This window comes from Anser cygnoides, chromosome 3 (genome assembly GCF_040182565.1).
Source record: "Anser cygnoides isolate HZ-2024a breed goose chromosome 3, Taihu_goose_T2T_genome, whole genome shotgun sequence".
NCBI classification, from domain to species: domain Eukaryota; kingdom Metazoa; phylum Chordata; class Aves; order Anseriformes; family Anatidae; genus Anser; species Anser cygnoides.
Genome location: NC_089875.1, coordinates 51,258,858 through 51,277,857, shown reverse-complemented (window position 1 = coordinate 51,277,857; position 19,000 = coordinate 51,258,858). Strand labels below are relative to the sequence as shown.

General features: G+C 38.2%; 1 long non-coding RNA gene across 1 annotated transcript in view; it reads left to right on the top strand.

Annotated features, from left to right (window-relative positions):
- The window catches only part of LOC136790256 (uncharacterized), a 33,611-nt gene extending 25,368 nt beyond the window's left edge, over window positions 1-8,243 (top strand). The window contains exons 2-3 of the long non-coding RNA XR_010829796.1: window positions 6,386-6,606; window positions 7,571-8,243. This is a non-coding gene — a long non-coding RNA (uncharacterized lncRNA). The remainder of the gene's footprint in view (window positions 1-6,385; window positions 6,607-7,570) is intronic.
- The last annotated feature ends 10,757 nt before the right edge of the window (window positions 8,244-19,000 follow it).

Genomic DNA, 19,000 nt, shown 5'->3' with positions numbered 1-19,000 from the left:
CTTTTGGGGACCCAGGAGCTGGACTCAATGATCCTTGTGGGTCCCTTCCAACTCATGATATTTTATGATTCTGTGATTCTATCCCCAACAGTGATTCCAGACAACTTCATCAGATGGTAACAAAAGAGTATAAATCTGGGAGCTTTATCAGGAGAATGAACAGAATGGGGACATCGGACAGCACTCTGCATAATGAGATCAGCTGGGTGGCTGGCACATAGGAAAATATTTAAGATATACTTAACTGCAGCATCGGCCAGACAATCATCCTATTCTGTAGACCAAAAGAGATTCATTTCCTCGTTATCTGCTCTCCGAATTATTCCAGTTCATTAAGTAAACTCCACATTTAAGACTCTCCTAGCAATTAATAAGAGTATGTTCAGTGACGTGCTGTGCAGATACCAGCTCAGGACCGGGAGGAAGTGTAGCTACATCAGCACCAAGTTCCACCAGGGCTCATTACTTTCTCAGCAGTTTAATTTAGCCTGGGCACAGCACCACCCTCCCTTGACTACTCTGCTTTTAGCTCCATGACTAACTTGGCTGTCTTTCAATGTTGCACTGCAGAATACAACCAGACCCTAAGTCCCCAATTCTTCTGCTTGATAGGATGAGCAAAAAGAGAACCCTATCTTCGCCTTCCCTCCCAGCTTCTCCTTCCAGTACAGAAATGACTCTGTGGGATTCTCTTCATATACCTTCATCTCCTTTTCTCTTAAGCTGCAGAGCTCCACGTGGCTAGGGCTGTGTGCACTGTGTACAAAACACACCACCACAGGTAGGAAAACATCACAGGTTGCTTCCAAGCACGGAATGAGAAAGCCATGATGAGGCAGTATGGGATGAACACAAGAGGTGGAGATGCTGCAAGAGGGCAGACAAGAGAGAGTAATTTAACTGTTCAAAACCTTCTAACTTTGTAGCTGATTTCTATGCACTGAACATACTGGGACCCTGAGACTGGCATCAGGAGGTTCCGGATGAATGTGAGAGGGCACTTCTTTACTCTGAGGGTGACAGAGCACTGGCACTGGTTGCCCAGAGAGGTTGTGGAGTCTCCTTCTCTGGAGATATTCAAAACCCGCCTGGATGCCATCCTGCGCAATGTGCTCTAGGTGATCCTGCTCAGCAGGGGGGGTTGGACTAGGTGATCTTCAGAGGTCCCTGCCAACTCAGCCATTCTGTGATTCTGTGATTTTGTGATCCTTACACTAAAATCTAGCCTTTGTCATTAGCTCCTCAGTAAGGCAACACATCTCTTTTTGCCTTGATTCTCTTTATGCTACAGGAACCCATTTATTTACAGAACTCCATCCTAATTCTCGCATACATAACCCTGAAACAAAACTAGTGCGGACAGCACTAAAATCTCCCCAGCTCGTCTTTCAAAACAGTTGGACAAGACAGAGTCAAAAAGTAGAATGATTTTTGACCCAGACAGAGTGGAAACCATGTCTAAATTAAAGATTAGCTGTTGGTGATTGTTGCTATTGTGTGCAATCTCTTCCTAAATAGCAACCTGTTGTGCTTTCATTTGTATTGCTAAGTCCTTCCGACTAGCTGCTACAACTCTCACTAAGACTCTAGGGCTTAGAGAATTTCTTTTGATCTGTTATGAAACAGATAAACTTGAAATTAAAATATTGATTTTTTATTTTCTCGAGGGTGGAGAAAACGTCTGATAAATCCTTTAACTGAAGTCTTCACATATCAATCAAAACAGCAGAAGGAAATTTCTGCCCATATAGACGAGAGCATGTTTATTCTAATAACTTCATCCAAGGCCAGCTATGGAAACTCTGTGACTTAGACAACTGGAGGAAAGTGATTGTTACAAAAATCCCCAGAAAAGTCTTCTCCACCACAAGTCAGAGAAACCCAGTTTAATTTCCATTTACTTAATTTCAGGGGCCATCCTCCAAGTTGCTGTCCTTTTACAGTTCTTTTCAGTCCACAGGAAGAATGAAGGCGAATGCAGAAAATGTAACCATACTGCAGATGCCAGCATGGTGGCCAGACAATTTCTAGCAATCGTTACCAGAACTGAGCTCATCTTCAGTCAAACCGCATCACCAGACAGCATGTGCATCTTGCTGTCTCCCCGCTACCCTGCCTGCAGATAAAATGTATGACCTTATAACACCTTTACCGTGGGCTCAGATAACATATTTCATCTTGCAGCAGGCTCAGTCTAAATGAGTGTGCACACCTGTGACTGCAGTGGTTGCTTGCTGCAGCCACTCAGTCACTCTGTAGTCACTTGTCCATATCAAATGGCTTATCTACACAGCCATTTTTTCTGGAGCAGATGTTTTTCATCGACTTTCTGCATGAACACCTTTGTTAAGATTGTCTATATATTTAATTTAATTTTAATTAAAATTAGATTAAATTAATATAGATTAGATTAGATTAGATTAGATTAGATTAGATTAGATTAGATTAATTAGACTAGATCAATCTAATTTTTAAAAGGCAGTTTTATTCTAGCATAAAAATATTGAAATGGAGTTAGCAAACATCATCGTTCAAGCACTACTCAGAAAATGACTGTGATCACCGTTCACCTTTTATTGCTTTAGCCACGCTGCTAAATCTAGGCACGTACTATCAGTATTCCCAGTTCATGTTAATGAGGAAAATTTATTCTCCTCACACTAAACTCCTTTCAAGAATTCTTTGTGTAGAAAAACTTAAACATAGCACTCACACTCATTAGGCCAATAGGGCTCATAACATAATGAGGGTTTCGCTTGGGAGTCTAGTTTGAAAATGAAAGGTATTGTTCAGATGTTCTTGTGGAACTGTTTCTCCAGAAGAAACATGAAGCTACCATAATTTGAATATATACTACATGTATGAATTAATCTCATCTACACTAGAATTTTCCAAGTACGGTCAGCGCAGCAATGAGTGCAGGCATCTTTCCACACACTGTTTGCCTTGCAAATGTGAATTACAGACTAGAGCCTTCTACCATGATGGAGCACTTACAGATGTACCTTTCAGTACTTAAGGTTGTAGCTAGATTCCCTGCAGAAACCATGATGAATGACAGAAGAAAAAAAAAAAGTGTGACAATGGGAGATACATTTAGGTAAAAGGGAGACTTGAGCTGTGCCAGAATCTGGCTCCTCAGGCACATCATTTGGAACATTTTCCCAAAGGAAATATTAGGCACAGAACAATGATTCAATGGTTTCTGAAGACCAAAGGTTGCTCAAACAGATAAAGGAGTAGAAAACACATGCAGAGATAGATATTCAAATATGTACTTTCTTCATGCCATTCCTCATGACGTGTCACATACCTTCAGTGAAATTTAGTAGTATTGTTCTTTCCCAAGAGCTGTTTGTGAATTGTAACAATACAGTCCTTGGGACTTTGACATTGTAATTTATAGCTGTGACAGTAATAGGGATGTTATATATTAAGATCCCACGAAGTCTACATTCCTCTAGACGGGCTGTGTAGGAAAGGGGCCAAGAAATTATATTGGAAACTTAAAAAAATATGAATTTTCTTTTGAACCGTCAGCAAAATTGGGTTTGATGCTGTTCCAGCTAAAATCTGTGGGAGTTTTGTCACTGACATCAATGGGAGCAGAATCAAGCACAGTTTGTCATGGAGATTAGTATGCAAAACCAAGAGATGTGTGCAGCAAAAAATTCTACTGTCCCTTGTGAAAAGACCTCTACTGGCTTTTGGATGCATTTGTTGTTTTTAATACTTTTCTACATGAAAAAGAGAAGAGCTAAAATTCAGGAACATGATATTGTTTGATAATCTCCAAAGGATATAATTCTACTTTCAGTAGAACAGATTTGACTATTCTCCGCACTCAAGGAAGTCAGATGGTCCCAGAAAGGCTTTGCTTGCAATTATGCTCTCCGCTAAGATGAAACGAAAGCAGAGTGCCAAGTCAGATCAGCTCTTTCAAAGGGCTTGAGACTAGATGCTTTGGTTCTTGCTCACAGAAATGCTGTTCAGTCACACAAAGTTTGAGAAAGGATTTTTTTCATGCTTAATATTGAAGGATTAGGCTGCAAAAGAAAGGAAACTGATCCCAAGGGTCAGAAATTATTTCACAGTGTTTTTCTGTTAATTAGCAATTATTATTGCTAAAAGAATTTTAAAAATGAACCCTTCATACTGAACAGCATGTACACCTTCAAGATGGTCAGAGTCAGGGAATGTTATAGCACTTAGGTAGTTATCCTTTACAGTAAGGGATTCTTAACATGGAAAGAGAGGAGCTCTTTTAATAAAACTTTTCAGACATTGTTCTGAACAAATGGCCTCTATTTTTACGCTCATGCTGCAGAAAAGGAAAGGAAGTCACAGGGATATTGGCAACATTTCCAAGGTAAAGCCATTAGGAAGTTACCGTTAAGGTGACATGGATGCCAGCGCATGTCCCTGCCTTTCCAGGCAGTCCTGCTTCAGCAGTTATTGAATGCAACACTTCCTGCACTGTTATTGAATAGATGAATATTGCACTTTCATCTTCATAGCAAAGCCATCACAGCCCTTAAGCTCAATGCACAATCCTCAAAGTGAGAGTCTTGCACTGATGTCAGCAGATGGGCTGAATGTGCAGTGACCACACAACCTCAACACAAAGCAAGTTATTTTTCAGCTCTGAGAGCACAATTCTGCCATCAATGTTTAATCAAGTTACAAGGCAAGATGTGTGTCTTATGTCTTCAGTGGTTTTCCAGGTCTGTGACAAATACTCTGCACAGATTTACAGGGCTCTTTGCCACTGTTCTCTTTCTCACATTTTATATTTCTATATATCATCTTTACTTCACTTAAATTTCTGCTGTCTCCATATGATCCTCCTGGCATTGTCATAGAGGAATAAATACAGTGTAATTTAAAAACAAAAGAAAACTGATAAAAGGAGAGGAAGAGAAATGTTTTTATGGATAATAGAACCAGTCTCAGAGAGAGAAAAGTTAGAGCTAACAAAGTTTAGAAACCTGTAAAACATGCTCTAAATTGCTGTTCTTTCTACAGTAATGGAATACATTTAATATCAAAATCTCCTTACAAGATGTGAGAATAAATACCTGATTTGGAGGAATTCTTATTGCCATTCAGGATAAAATGCCATTTTTTTTTCACCCTTGCACAGTACATTAGTCTTAAAACCTTTGTTGACCTAAATAATGTGGTTTTTTGTTTGTTTGTTTGTTTGTTGTCTTGAACTAATGCAATTCTAGGGAGCAAATTCTACAGCCTGAAAAGGAGGAAGGTCCCAGTAACAGTTTTCCTTCTAAAAATAAAAGCTCTTGCAACCTGATGTGTTTGAGTCAGTAGTAGAGGACACAAACTAAGGCAGCACAGACAAAGATTGATACATATACAAGATAAAATTGATTGCAAAAGAAATTGTGAAAATCTTTTTTTGTAATTGACACATAGTGAACATGAGAATTTATCCAGCTATGGTTATGCCATGTGACCTTGCAATGAAGAATTTATTCATTCATCATTTTTTTGTTTGTAATATATGTGTGCCGTAAAATTACTGCTATAACACCAAGTTTGTGTGCGTTCTTTTAAGTTATGTCAACTATCTGTCTTAATGGTTTGCCATTTTCATTTTGCAGCCTGACATTCCTATCATGTATGGTGGCTCTTCTTTGGCCCACAGGAGAATTTAACTTTTAGGACAAGCTGGAAAAATTAGGAATTTCTCAGTTTTAAATGTCTACATTCAGAGTTTAAATTTTCCAGATTTATTTCTTCATGCTAGCCCAGAGTTTTCCTTAAATTACTCCATTCAACAAGTGTTTAATACATGATCAGAACTAGCAGCCCAAGCCATATGCTTATTTTCCCTGCCTATAATTGTCAAGATACAAGGGTCTGAAATCAGTTGCATTAGTTTCTACCTCCCTCTTCTAGTGCAGTGCCAAGCTCCTCTCCGATTTTCAGATCCCATGGTTTCAATTTAAGGAACTGATGGGAAACTGTGGTGCTACTAGCACAACAGGGGATCAGGAGACAATAGAAAAGGAAGAGCAAAAATCACCCTAGTGCTGAAGCCTATTAGGGTCTAGGCTAATAGGGTCTGTGCCCCTATTTCCCTCATGCAAGCAAATGCAGAAAAATGTCCTATGACATGAAATCCCAATTGCATGAAATTGGAAAACAAGTTCCTCAGATCTCCTTCACCTCAGGGCTGTTTTCAGTTCCTAAAATAACCTACCCCTATAATTCTCTATTACAAAAAATAGCACAACTCCTTTGAGCAGTTTCTAGGGTGGAAAAAAAAAAAAAAGTGGCTAAAAATTGTTTGGGTCATTACTTAGTTTTCCAGATAAAACTCTGGTGATCCTTGTTCCTCCGCTTTCTGGGCTGTCATCTATAGGGTCTTCTGATGCTCCATGGTTTCTCTGTCCTTGCAAACGCCCTTGGAAAGGACCATATAAGCCGGTGAGTGAACATTGACTGGAACTGGTAGCAGGGAGAAAACACCCAGCTATGACTGAATAGCAAAAGCCATCAACAGCACAGCCTGCCACCTGCCCTGCAAGTTCTGTGAACACAGAAAAATGATGAGAAGCAACTTGCTGTCCAGAGAAGACAAAGGTGAGTTTGTGAGGAAGAAGCAAGGATTTCAGAGTTTGGCCATTATGTCAATTGAAGGCACATAAATATTTTGATATATAACAGATACTCTGCAGTATCTCTCAGTAATGCTATTGTTAACAGTGAGCGACTAATTATTATTATTACTTATAGTCATTATTTTAAATAACTTCAACATGAAATTCCTAGTTTTATTAGCTCCACATATGAAAAAATAGATAATGAATAATTTGTATTCAGAATTCTCTGTCTCAACAATACCCATAAAAAATCTTATGAGAATAAGATAGAATACTAATTTTATTTTTGTGTACATTTACTTCGAAAGTATTGATGTTAGAATAGGCATGTATGCTGTATGGTCAACTGAGATTTTTATAGTTTAAAGATTTTTTAAGTGCCGATGCAGGGCTAGATTTCCACTGTTTTTCACTGTAATTTCTTCTCACCATATTCATATTAAAATTGGAAATGAAAAAAAAAAAAAAAAACAACACTACTTTTCTTTTTCATTTCCAATTCTAATGGTATTTTTTCAGTTAATCCCCTGAGTTCCTTTGGTACCAGAATTTTATCCTTTCTACTGTCTTTTCAAGGTAGTAATTGGGAGTGAAAGGTAAGCTTTTCCTTTGGGTTTGGATTCAGCATAAATATGAAAAAAAAAAAAAAGAAAAAAAAAAGAAAAAAAGAATAGCAAAATAAAGCAAATAGCAGAATGACTTATTTTACTAAGGATAAATATTCTACTAGAAATATTGCATGGCTGAACTGAAAATCAGATCTGCTGTGGTGGATCTAAAATTCATTGGAGAAAAAAAAAAGTATTTTGTTGTACAGTGTTATAGAAAATGGTACAGTATTAGACATGTAGCACAATAAAACAAAACAAGGGGAAGAACATTACAAATTTTGAAAAAAACGTGATTAGTAATTGGTACATGACTGATGCTGCTTGCTTTCACAGAGCAGCAATCATGGGTTTCCTGCTGACTCTTCCTGAGCCTGGCACTGGCACAGAGGTCCTTGCATTTCCATAAAGAATCACTGAAGCCAGTAGATGATGGTATGAAGAACTTACACCAGATGAAGCTGGAGCAGCTACCATCTACAGTTATCTCTTACAGTAGTTAAAGAGTGCTGCAAGACATTTTAAGTTCTTTGAAACACTTAAGGGTAAGAAGATGGCACTATTAAGGACAGGAGTTTTGCTGAAGCAAGAGAACCAAGCACTGAAAATGCTTGCCAAAAACTGATGAAATATTAAAGGTAATTCCAAACAATTTTTATGCTTCCCATTTTTATTTGCATAGTTAGCAAGAGTAGAAGAAGGAAAGCGTAAAAATCATATTTCATGGTTTGAATGTGACTGACACTTCGGAAGAATACCTTTAAAAATATATTGTCTTCTGCAACATAGCACTGACTTGGCTGACAACCTCAAATCTTACTGGATATCTACATAAAGAAAGAGATGGACAGATAATGTAAGAAAGAGAACGATATGGTTAAGTATTACCTCAAGAATTTAAGAAGTATTGGTAGGAAAAGCTCCGAGTTCATTCAACGGCACATCTGAACTTGTTTCATGATAGACAAGAGACACCTACCATATTGCTATCCTATCCTTGTGCAAAATAGCTCCCTTTCCTCCCTCCCTATCATCAAGAGCAGAGGTATTTAAAATAAATAAGTATGATGTGTGTTTCAGTTAACTAAATCATACATTTTCTTTCTTTTCCTACTTCCATTTTTCCATTTCTGGATTACTTTCTCCCTGTCTGTTATCTTATTTTTCCAGTTCCTTTCTTCATTTACATTTAACTGGGTAAACTATTCTGTTTTAATAATACCTCTCTCTTTTTATGTCATCTGCTGCTAGCTTACCCTTTTGTTCATTCCAGCTCTTGCCTTCCTCTCTTTTCTTTCCATCCTCTTTATTTCAGCATTATCTGGCTCTGTTTCTTCAGCTTTGTTTATGTCCCATTATTTGTCAAACTCATCCCAGCCTCATCTCTATCTTAAATGTTTACACATAACACTTTATAAGTTCCCAACATGGTCTGTGAGCACGTTTTTTCCAAGACTGAGAGGAGATTTTTTATTTATTTTTTTGAACAAGGTGATTAGTATAAGTACTAGAGTAAGAGCCTCTTGCTGCCTTTTGATCATGTAGGGCTATTAGTGAGACTCTCCTGTGCAGATGGTTGCCCTGACTAAATATGAAACTGTCATATCTACAACAGCAAATATTACCAAGTGACCAGGGAAAGGACCCACATTTATTTCTCTCACTTGAGCTCCAAAATCAAAGACCTGGTCTAGATTTCCTCTCTTTATACAATGTCAGCTGTTAATTTAACAGGCTCCAAAAATGTCAGCTGGACAGCTGTGCAGGCACAGGAAAGCAAAATCCTAGAGCTTTTGGCAAAAATCTCCCTGCTGTTTTTCTAATCTATTTTCACAACGAAAAGATTTGACGAAAAAAATGAAACAAAGTCTGAGCTTTTTTTGACATTAACAGAATTCCATTTCTGGGGGGGAAAGAGCAGTCTGACTACTGTCTTTGCAAGCTTTGGAGCTCCACTTTGACCTCACAAGGCTTGAGCACTTTGTCGAGGCCTCCCAGGCCTCTCTCAGGTTCCTTGAGTAGTGATGGGTGTTTGAACTGATGAGGCACCTGGCAGCAAGCATTGCAAGAGTCAGTGGGTGGCAATGTAGCACTGGTGCCATTTTGCATACATCAGGGAGGAGCAAGGGGAGGAAGATCTGTAGCTAACAAACAAAACACTCCTGGAGGGTTAGTATTCTTTGCTCTCCTCCTTTGCAAGTCTCGTAGGAGAGGCTTCAGGCCTTGAGAAAGACCAGTTTTTCTGTGGCTGAAGAGCACAAGCAGAGTATGTCTCTACTGCTGTCAGAAGTGTTAACCTTACCTTCCTCATTGCATTTTATTCAAGGACAGGCACACCTCAGGTTGGATGCACACTACATGCCAGGCAGTGAGACTTGTCTGTCCATATATCTCTAACAGAATCCTGTAGAAGCTGCCTGCATATTTCCTTCTGTATTAGCTGCAATTTTAAATAACTCTGAATTTGAGATTTTTTTTTCCCCCCAAAGCTTGGGAAAAAAAAAAAACAAAAACAAAAAACACACCTGATTTACCCTGGGGAGTAGTGCATGGTTTATTATTAATTACCATTTCTTGAAACTGAAAATAATCTCTTGAATTTAGAATTAAGAAGGTGAATTGTAACAATGCTAGTAACAGCCACACAAACTGCAGTATGCTGAGCCAAGCCTGCACTATATTTAAAGATCTGTGCAAATACTGTGCATCCTTATTTGTGGTTCTGGAGTTGGCAGTGAAATAAAGGACATATTGGCTTCTCAGATATCTTGTTACGGGCAACGGCTGATGTCCTACTATTTACTCTGATGGCATCTTTTTTGCATATTTTTAAGTCTTATCTTTTCTGCAGCCTAAAAACATGATTGTTGCAAAGGAGGACAAAACAAGGTGTTACAATTTTGCCAGTGGATTCTTGAACTCAGACAGTATCTCCAGTGTCCTGCTGCTTGCCAAGGACCATGAGTGATGCAACTCACTGGAAAATATTGCACATATAGTCTGCATTTCCAGTTACCAACTGGTCCATGCTGTTTAGTGGTAGTGTATTACAGTAATAGACACTGTGAGAATACTCCATTATCCCTACTTAATGGCAGCAGAAAGCTGTAGGATTTTCCATATGTCTTAAAATTACAATTAATACAAGCATATATAAAGTTTAAAATAAATAATTTATTAATGCAATCCAGACACAAACTATTCACAAAGAATTTTCAGTTGCTTAGGAAGAAAAATATAAATAACTGACCTTTAACTAATGTTACTCTGAATGAGCTCTGAGAGATCTCTCAACATCTCTCAGCTATCAATCTGTCAAGGAGATGTCTCAACTTTCTCCTTGGGAACCTTTTTCTTAGGTACAACCTACATCTTGCGGATTGCCTTTAGGGAAGATCATGGTAGTCTGGGAGTCTATTTAATTTACATACACAGGCTTCTTTGAGGGGCCAGACGAGATTTAAATTTCTCCAGCGTGCATGCTGTCATACAAGAGTCCTATGAGTATAAATTAGTTGGGTTGCTGAACACAAGTTTTTTTCTGAAGGATTATCTCCCACTCTTAGATTTTTTGACTTGGTGATGCCACTGGGCATGGCGGGATAGAATGACTGCAGATCCATAATGCAGGTGGAATCTCATGACCATGATTCTCAGGCTGATGTATTCTTACAGCACACTAGCTAACATATAGGGCAATGTAGGTCATAAAAAATGGAGTGGGATTCTTTGCTTCTTCTCATATCTAATCAGATAATTAGTAAAACATAAAAATCACCACTGAAATAAGGAGGATTTTTTTTCACATTTCTGAGGTGTCTCAAGTTGTTTCCAGCATCTAGAATATATGAATATTTCTGATTCAATGCATATGATAGCATCATATTATTTGTCTGTTTTATCTTTTCCCATGTTACTTCCACCCCAGGCATATCTTTGTGTCATTTTTGTCATTAAACATTTCAAATGTTCCATTTGCCATCAATTCAAGTCTGTCTCTCATTTCAGCAGATTGGATGTAAAATTTCTTCAGAAGACAGAAAGAACACTCAGATAAGTATCTGACTTCTGGCTGGCAGGACGCAGTGGAAAAAGAAGCAAAAGGGCAATGCAGACATATACAAGGGTTGAAGAAGAACTCTATTAAATATTTGTTCGGACCAGGAAGGTGCAAATCTGGGGGCTGCTGTTGTTTCAACCACAAATTCTAGTCTCCATACTAATCTCCAGTCATAGGTTTTCAAGACTCAACTGGCTCAAACCCTGATTCTGTCTGAGCTCCTTGCTGATCCTACTTTTGGCAGGAGTTTGGAGTAGAGACTTCCTGTGATCCTTTGCAACCTGAATAACCCTAGGAATCTGTGAATAAGACAAAAAAAAAATAATAAAAAAAAATCCTTCAATTTCTAGTGGAGATTAAATTTGGGGTTTATAAGAGGAATTAGTAATCAAATAAAAAGATCTGAAGTTTAATCTTCCTCCTTTCTATACAATAATGTTGTTCTCATCTTCACACCTCCTGTTCCTAACTCTCAAAACCATTCTCCTAGGTATGCACCTTGATGCCAATTTAACACACATTCCCAGCTTATCCCTTCTTGGTGGGTTTCACCTCAGCCTTGCCTGGCTCCTGGATGACTCTTTACTGACACTGGAGTAGGCAAGGTTTTCTTATTGGAGGTCAAATCAGAAGGTAGAATTGGCCAGACAAAGTGATAGAAACATCACAAGAGTAGAAAGTCCATGCTACTTCCCCTCATAGACTTTCTCATGCCTCTCAGACATTTCCAAAGAAGTGACTTTTGCTTTGACAAACGTATATATATATATTTTTTTTTTGAATGGCTTAAATTATTTTTAAAGAATTTGCCATTTGTGAAACTTATTATTGGGAATAATTAGTTAGTTAGCTTAAATACAAAACAGATGGTACAGAGCAAAAGTGTAAAATATTTTCACCAAACAAGATTTCATTCTTCACAACAGCTTTTTCAAAGGAGAATTCATGGCCTGAATTTTTCAGCATAATCTGGTGTTTGAAGGCCTTAGATTAAGCAGTTTACAAGGAACTTGGTTTCCCAAAGGCCAGGTCTTTTCAGCATGACTAGCAAATAAGAGGTACAGAGAGAATTGGGTATTTTAACAATGAAGTTTCAAAATTTTACCTAAATCATAACGGAGCTTGGAGTTTGAAACGGGAGTCACTGACCTTCAGTTTTTGTTTTGCTTTGTTTGTTTGTTTGTTTTTCAAAGTGTAGCCTATGTCCTCCCCTAGACAAAGGTTTTCAGACACACTGTAGCATAGTTTGCCATAGTCAAGCAACTAAAAGGGAAAGACCTGGTGTTAGGAGTCGAGGGGTTTGTGTCCAGTCTTCTCACTGTAAATAAGAACTTCCAGAGTCTGGCCTCAGTTTCAGTGCATCACTTCAGAAAACATTTCTGAAAGGAAGCTAAAATCAACACTGGAAATGAATTGTCTGGGAACTGAAGAATAATGAAGAGAGCTGCAGATACGAGGAAGCTTTCTAAGGTATTTTTTGGCATATGAGAATTTCTCCCTGCTTCTGATTTTTCAAAGAAAAGGATCTAAAAAAGCTAGATAAGGAATCAGATATATATGAGGACATAAGAGCATGGCAAAGAGGTGATTAATGCTTCTCCTGTGCTTCAAAGGGAAATGATAACTCCAAACTCCTGCTTTTCAGCCTTATTATTTACACTTTCTGTGACAAACTGTTTCTCATGAATGAATTGGCTCTTTCTGTTCCATGGAAACAATGAACAGTGAAAGTGTTCTACATCTTGCAATAACTCTTTTTATCATTCAAGAACAGCAGCTCCAATGTGAATCAAATAGTCTGTCTGATCATCAAATACTGCCACCTTCAATGCTGCCTTTCTTTATCAGAGACACTTCCTTACCCCATGAAAGCCTTTGTAAACCCAGACAACAAAACCTGTTAAATATTTATGGAGTTTTGATAACAAAAATAAAAATAAATAAATAAAAATCTGCATCAGTTTTGATGTTGTTTTAAAGGTTTTTGATCAATCGGGCTCAGGTAGCTGTGAGCTCAAAGTCTGTGATCAATGGTAGAATATCTGACGTATGTCCTGGTTTCAATAATAGATCCCCAAATTGGTTCAGCAATGCATTTAGTTGTTTAAACATTCATGCTTGTTCCCCCCCAAGCAAGCTTTAATATATTTAATTTGAAGGGGTAAGCAAACTCATAAACTTTCTCCACAACCTCAAGCACCATGCCATTACTATGTTCTCTTGACAGTTTCATGCTGTCATTCTGCAAGATATATTACCCAGATGTAAGTTAATTATTATTTGGAAGAAAAAATTATGATATGCTGTGAAGCTTCACATGAACTGTTGCTTGGAGAAGCAAAATAAAATTAAAAAAAAAAAAAAGTAGAGAGAATAAGTAAATGTTAAGCCTTGGGCATTACATTTACATTTGTGAGATCCTCTACAGTTTACTGCTCCAGCTTGTTTTCTGAAAATTGCCTTGGGTTTATTTTAGCTAAAATACAATGTAATGTCTATAGCATTAATTTGTTTAAAGTGTCCCTTACCCTGCAACTATTCAAGTATAAAAGTGGGTGCCCCATAGCAAAACTCAGTCCATGTGAATGGCTCAGAGCCATCCCAATGCAGCTGTAAAACCCATATGTGTACAATACGCTACCTGTCCCCATTCATCAAAAGCTACATCAAGTCTTCACCATAACTAGCTACTCAGTTTTCTGTGTCTGATGGTGTAGCCAGGATTACAACATGTCCTTGCAAGAAGGAGGAAGATGGCCATGGGCAGTTTCAGGCCTTGATAGTCCGTATCAGAGCAGCCACACAGTCCTCTGGGAGCTGCTCCAGGGGCAGAAAGTTCTGGATGACATCCATTAATTATTCTTTTTTTTTTTTATTGCTACCTGTGATGCCAGCAGTGGTATGTTAACATGACTACTTATAAGCCAGAAGTAAAGACAACAGAGTAGATCAGTAGCTGAGCTGAGACTAAGATCTCCTGTCTGTTAATACAACACCCCTTTACGTAATTCACCACTTAAGTGTTCATTGGCAATTAGTAACCATTAGTGAATGTTGACTTCAGTGCACCACATTAGTATTATACTGGGGAATAACTCTGCTATTCCTGTGCTATTTATAGTTTCAGAGATCCTGCTGTCTCTCTTCAGTGCAAACTCATGAACTAAGAAGCAGCATTTTTTTAAATGCGATTTTTCAGCATCAGTACTCTCTCCAGTTGAACTGGAATGGCTTAAAGAGTGATATGTATAGAAAAGAAAAATAAATAAAATGAGAAAATGGCTTAATCATAAAAACAAAGTTCTTTGCTTATTTTAGGTTGACAGGAAAGCACTGACTTAGAGAATTACTGCAGAGCATCTTATGTTTCTACTAAAAATTTCAAAGAAAGAAGAATTGTTTGCACATTGAAATTATTTTAAATATTTAACAGAGTGTTTGTTCTTAAAGAAAGCAGAACACCTAAATGAAGATTGACTTAACGGCAATGAAAAATTAAATTTAGCCTTGAGTTGTTAGAAATTAATTTCTTTCACTTTACTCACTAAAGATAAGCATTCCATCCCAAAATGTTCCCATTACCTTCCTTACATTACCTTTTAGTAAAATTTATTTTTGAACAGCTCTCATAAGTACAGAAGAAAACTGGATTTAGAATTTGAAAGTTGGAGAAATCTCTTCTGAGACAGCTCTCCAAAAAAAAAAAATTGTAATGTGGGAAAGCACTACTAATATTCCCAAAAGATTTATTTCCATGAGTAATTTTTATAAACTGTGAACAGATTTTGCTGGAGCAAAATCATAAGGAGAACAATTTTAAACGTGGTGCCTTGGGAACTATATATGTAAATCCTGTTGTTTGCTAACAGGATTTGTCAACAGAAGTCCCCATGCACTGTGTTACAGACTGAGTGCTGAGAGGATTAAAACAAGGTGAATGTTTCTTTTTCAAGCCTTTTTATTTGCATTCCCTTTCTTCCCTCTCAGTGTTCAAGATGACACTGTCTTCACAGCTAGAGGGAGCTGGCTTCTAACGAGGTACTTGGAAGCTGTACTTGGTAAGTGGATGAGATTTCTTACTCTGACATAAAACCTGATAGAGCAGTTATTTGTTTGTTAAATCTAGAGCAACCTTAGGAAGCCAGAGAGTTGCTCTGGAACTCCATAAATTCAATAAGGAAAATCAGAGGGACCCATGACTATCAACTAGCAGTTGAAAGAGGCCAATCTAGAACAACATAGAAAGAAGTAATTTCAATGTGCAATAGACCTGTTAGAGCAGCTCCAGAGGAGGATGATGAGAAGGCTTGGAGTACCTCTTCTATGAAGAAAGCATGAGAAAGTTGGGGTTATTTAGCCTAGAAAAGATAAGTCACTGAGGAGACCTTATAGCAGCCTTCTAGTACCTGAAAGGGACCTACAGGAAAGCTGGGGAGGGACCCTATCTGGGAGTGTTGTGACAGGACAAGAAGTAATGGTTTTAAGCTAAAAAAGGGTAGATTTAGATTGGCTATTCAGAAGAAGTTCTTCATGATGAGGGTGGTGAGGCATTGGAACAGTTCCTATTCCTAGAACTGTTCAAGGCCAGGCTGGAGGGGGCTTGTGGGAGGTGTCTAGTGGGAGGTGTCCCTGGTCAGGTGGGAGGTCTCCCTGCCCATGGCATGGGGATTAGAACGGGATGGTCTTTAATGTCCCTTACAACATAAACAGTTTTGTGATTCTGTGACTCTATGATCCTGTGAACATGAAACCAGCATGAGAAAAGAAGTTAACCTGAACCTCTCCCTGGCAATGCTTCACCTTGGATTAGCTGGGGAAGTGAAGCTGTCCTCCTTACCCTTGGTAACAATGACAGGAAGAGGAAGGAAGGGTTGTGCAGGGCTCTTTCTGCCAAAAGCGCTGGCACCGCATATGTGCTGTTGTATAGTGACAGCTGCAGCCAGACCCAGCTGCTGAGATGTGCCTGTTTGCTGCTACCTTGTGAAGGAAACGCCACTCACTGGTGAATGGTTTAGTAATTCCTCAGTGATCTATCTGGGTTTAAAAAAATATATAAGGTGCCCATTATTAGGCCTGAGTGCTCTACAACATTTGAAAAATGCATTTTATAAATCAAGAGTTGAAGCAGAAGGGAGAATTTACCCATCTGCCAAAAGCCAGTGCCAAGTCGATGTACCATTTACTTCCTCAAAAGAAGTTTAAGTGAGACCTAGGGTTCCATACTGGCCTTACGGAAAAGGATGAGCTTCAAGATCATTCAGATGGAAAATAATCACCTTAGAAATGAATGCTATAATAAAAGAAAAGTTTCTTGCCACTATGAAATAAGTAACACACACACACACACACACAGCTAGTATTGTGGTGATAAACGGCTGCAGAGTGTTAGAAAAAAAGGCAGCGTATTTCTGCAGTATCACAGCCAGGAAATTGAACAACATGTTAGTTTGAAAAAGATGCTGCATTCCAAGCAGAAACAGTCTGCATATTCAGAAAAATGAAACAACCTAACCATGTTAAACTCCTTTGAAATGTAATTTAATGCTTCTTCAGTAATTCCAAGGGAAATAAAAGATTTATTTTAAATTCTCTTTCTAAATGCCATCTAGCTGTATCCGTGATAGCTGCTTCTAGCAAAAACAGGCAGAAACAATGTTGGAGTGGTAGAGAGTGGTCTTTATTCTAGTATGCTCCCTGTCCTTAGGACAACTTTACCTTTGCTCTTGTCCTCATGTACTCATTTCCATGAACGAAAAAATGCCACTACTCGGAACTAGTAGCATCTTATATCAAGTTAGGATCGGCATAAAGGATTGTTTCACAAGGTGTCAGGGTGATAAAGGATCACAGAACAGCAAAAAGCAATCAAGGCTATGGAGATGAGAAGCAGCAGACAGGCTCCACTTACTGACTTGTGGTTAAATGTTAATGGCTGAAGGCTTCATTACTATTTTTTTATGTATATATGCATATATAAATATTTATATATATACACACATTTTTGGAAGCTTTTTGTGTTAGACATCCAGCTCAAATGGGGCTGCTCAGTGTTTCTGACAGATTCTTCATCTGCATAGTGTCATCTACATAATTAGTCATATTTGACGGATGATGGCTGGTTTTAATCTGCTTTTCTTGACTGTATTTTCAAATAATTATATTGGGCACATCTCTGAAGTTCTTATAAAAAAAAAAAAGCCTATAAATAATAGATCTTTCACTTGACTCTAAACAGTAACACATTATTCAACAGGGTCCTACTTGTTTTTCTAAAACTCAAGAGAAAGCTCCTAGGGAACTAACTTCAGAAAACTGTGAAGGTGCAGATGGACTAGTGCCATGGACTCCGGCATGAGACTGAGCACCAGCACAAGGACCCACTCCTAGGCTCTGCCACAGTCCACCCTGGCAAATAAATGTGTTTCTGAGCAGTCTCTCAGCACTGCCCACCCCCTGTTCAGGTTACCTGAAACTCAGAGCCCCTCACTGCACCAAGGAGCTCTCACAGGATTTAGCTGTAGGAAACAGAGGAAGGAAAACAGAGAGTCTCAAAGCCAAGCTGTACCTGTGGTGCTGCATAAATGTTTGGGAGCAAATGAAAATGTGAGTTGTGAGAGTTGAAAGAAAAGCTTTGAAGTCATTCGTAGACTGTGTCCAGACAATTAAAAAGAGGGACTCAAGTGGATCAGAGAGCAAACACTAGTCAAGTCAGCAGTTTCCAAAATTCACACATCACTTTGCAAACTATTGTTGATCTGCTACAAGCATGAGCATGTCCAGGGCAAAATTAGATGTGCAAAAGCATACATGTCAGATTACCTTTTTTTTTTTTTTCTCACAAACCTGCAACTTTTTATGTGTAGTTTATGCAGTGTGTCTGCATTCTTCTCTCTCTCTCTCTCTTTTTTCCCAATAATAATTTGCAAACAAGACAAGGATTAGGAAAATAAAAAGCGAAGATGAAATCTATAACATATGAAAAGTAACATAATATTCATTTCAGCTTGGGACCTGATAGCTTTGCAGCTACAAGATGCACTGACTCATTATGCTTCATGTCTGAAAAGACCATACAGAACCACAAGAATATGACAACCATTATAAAGCAGTTCATGAACTTTGTTAGACTTAATAATTCAAATAAAATTGTAACCCACAAATGCTTATTTGAAATTTACCCCCAAATTTTTTGACATTAGGGCTAGCAATGTCATTAATACAAGCTTTATTTTTAGACTTCTGATGCTGTTTTTGCCATCCTGATTAGAAATACCACAAGAATTGGTCTTCTCACACTGTTCTGGTGTGACTTTTTTTTGGTCTGTCTGGTAAGAGGAATCTGAAAGGGGAAACAAATATATATATATATATTTTCTGTCTTCAGAATAAGGTGCATATGTGGTTTTGGCTGATTCTTATGTTTTTGAACCTACTTTTTCTCACTGCATTTCTCACTGCAGGCAGTAATTTTCAGTTTCCTCTGTGCATTTAATACCTGCTATACATCTATCACTTGATCGTTGATGCATTAGTTATACGTATAACCAACTTTTCTTCACATGAACAGGGAATACAGGGCCATAGATATACACATGTAAAAAGCCTCCTTTAAAACTATCCATAGCTTTAAAATAAAAACAGTGGCAAATGCCAAGAAAGGCTTGCCATGGCTGGTTTACTACATCAGAGCATGGTGTTCTGTAATT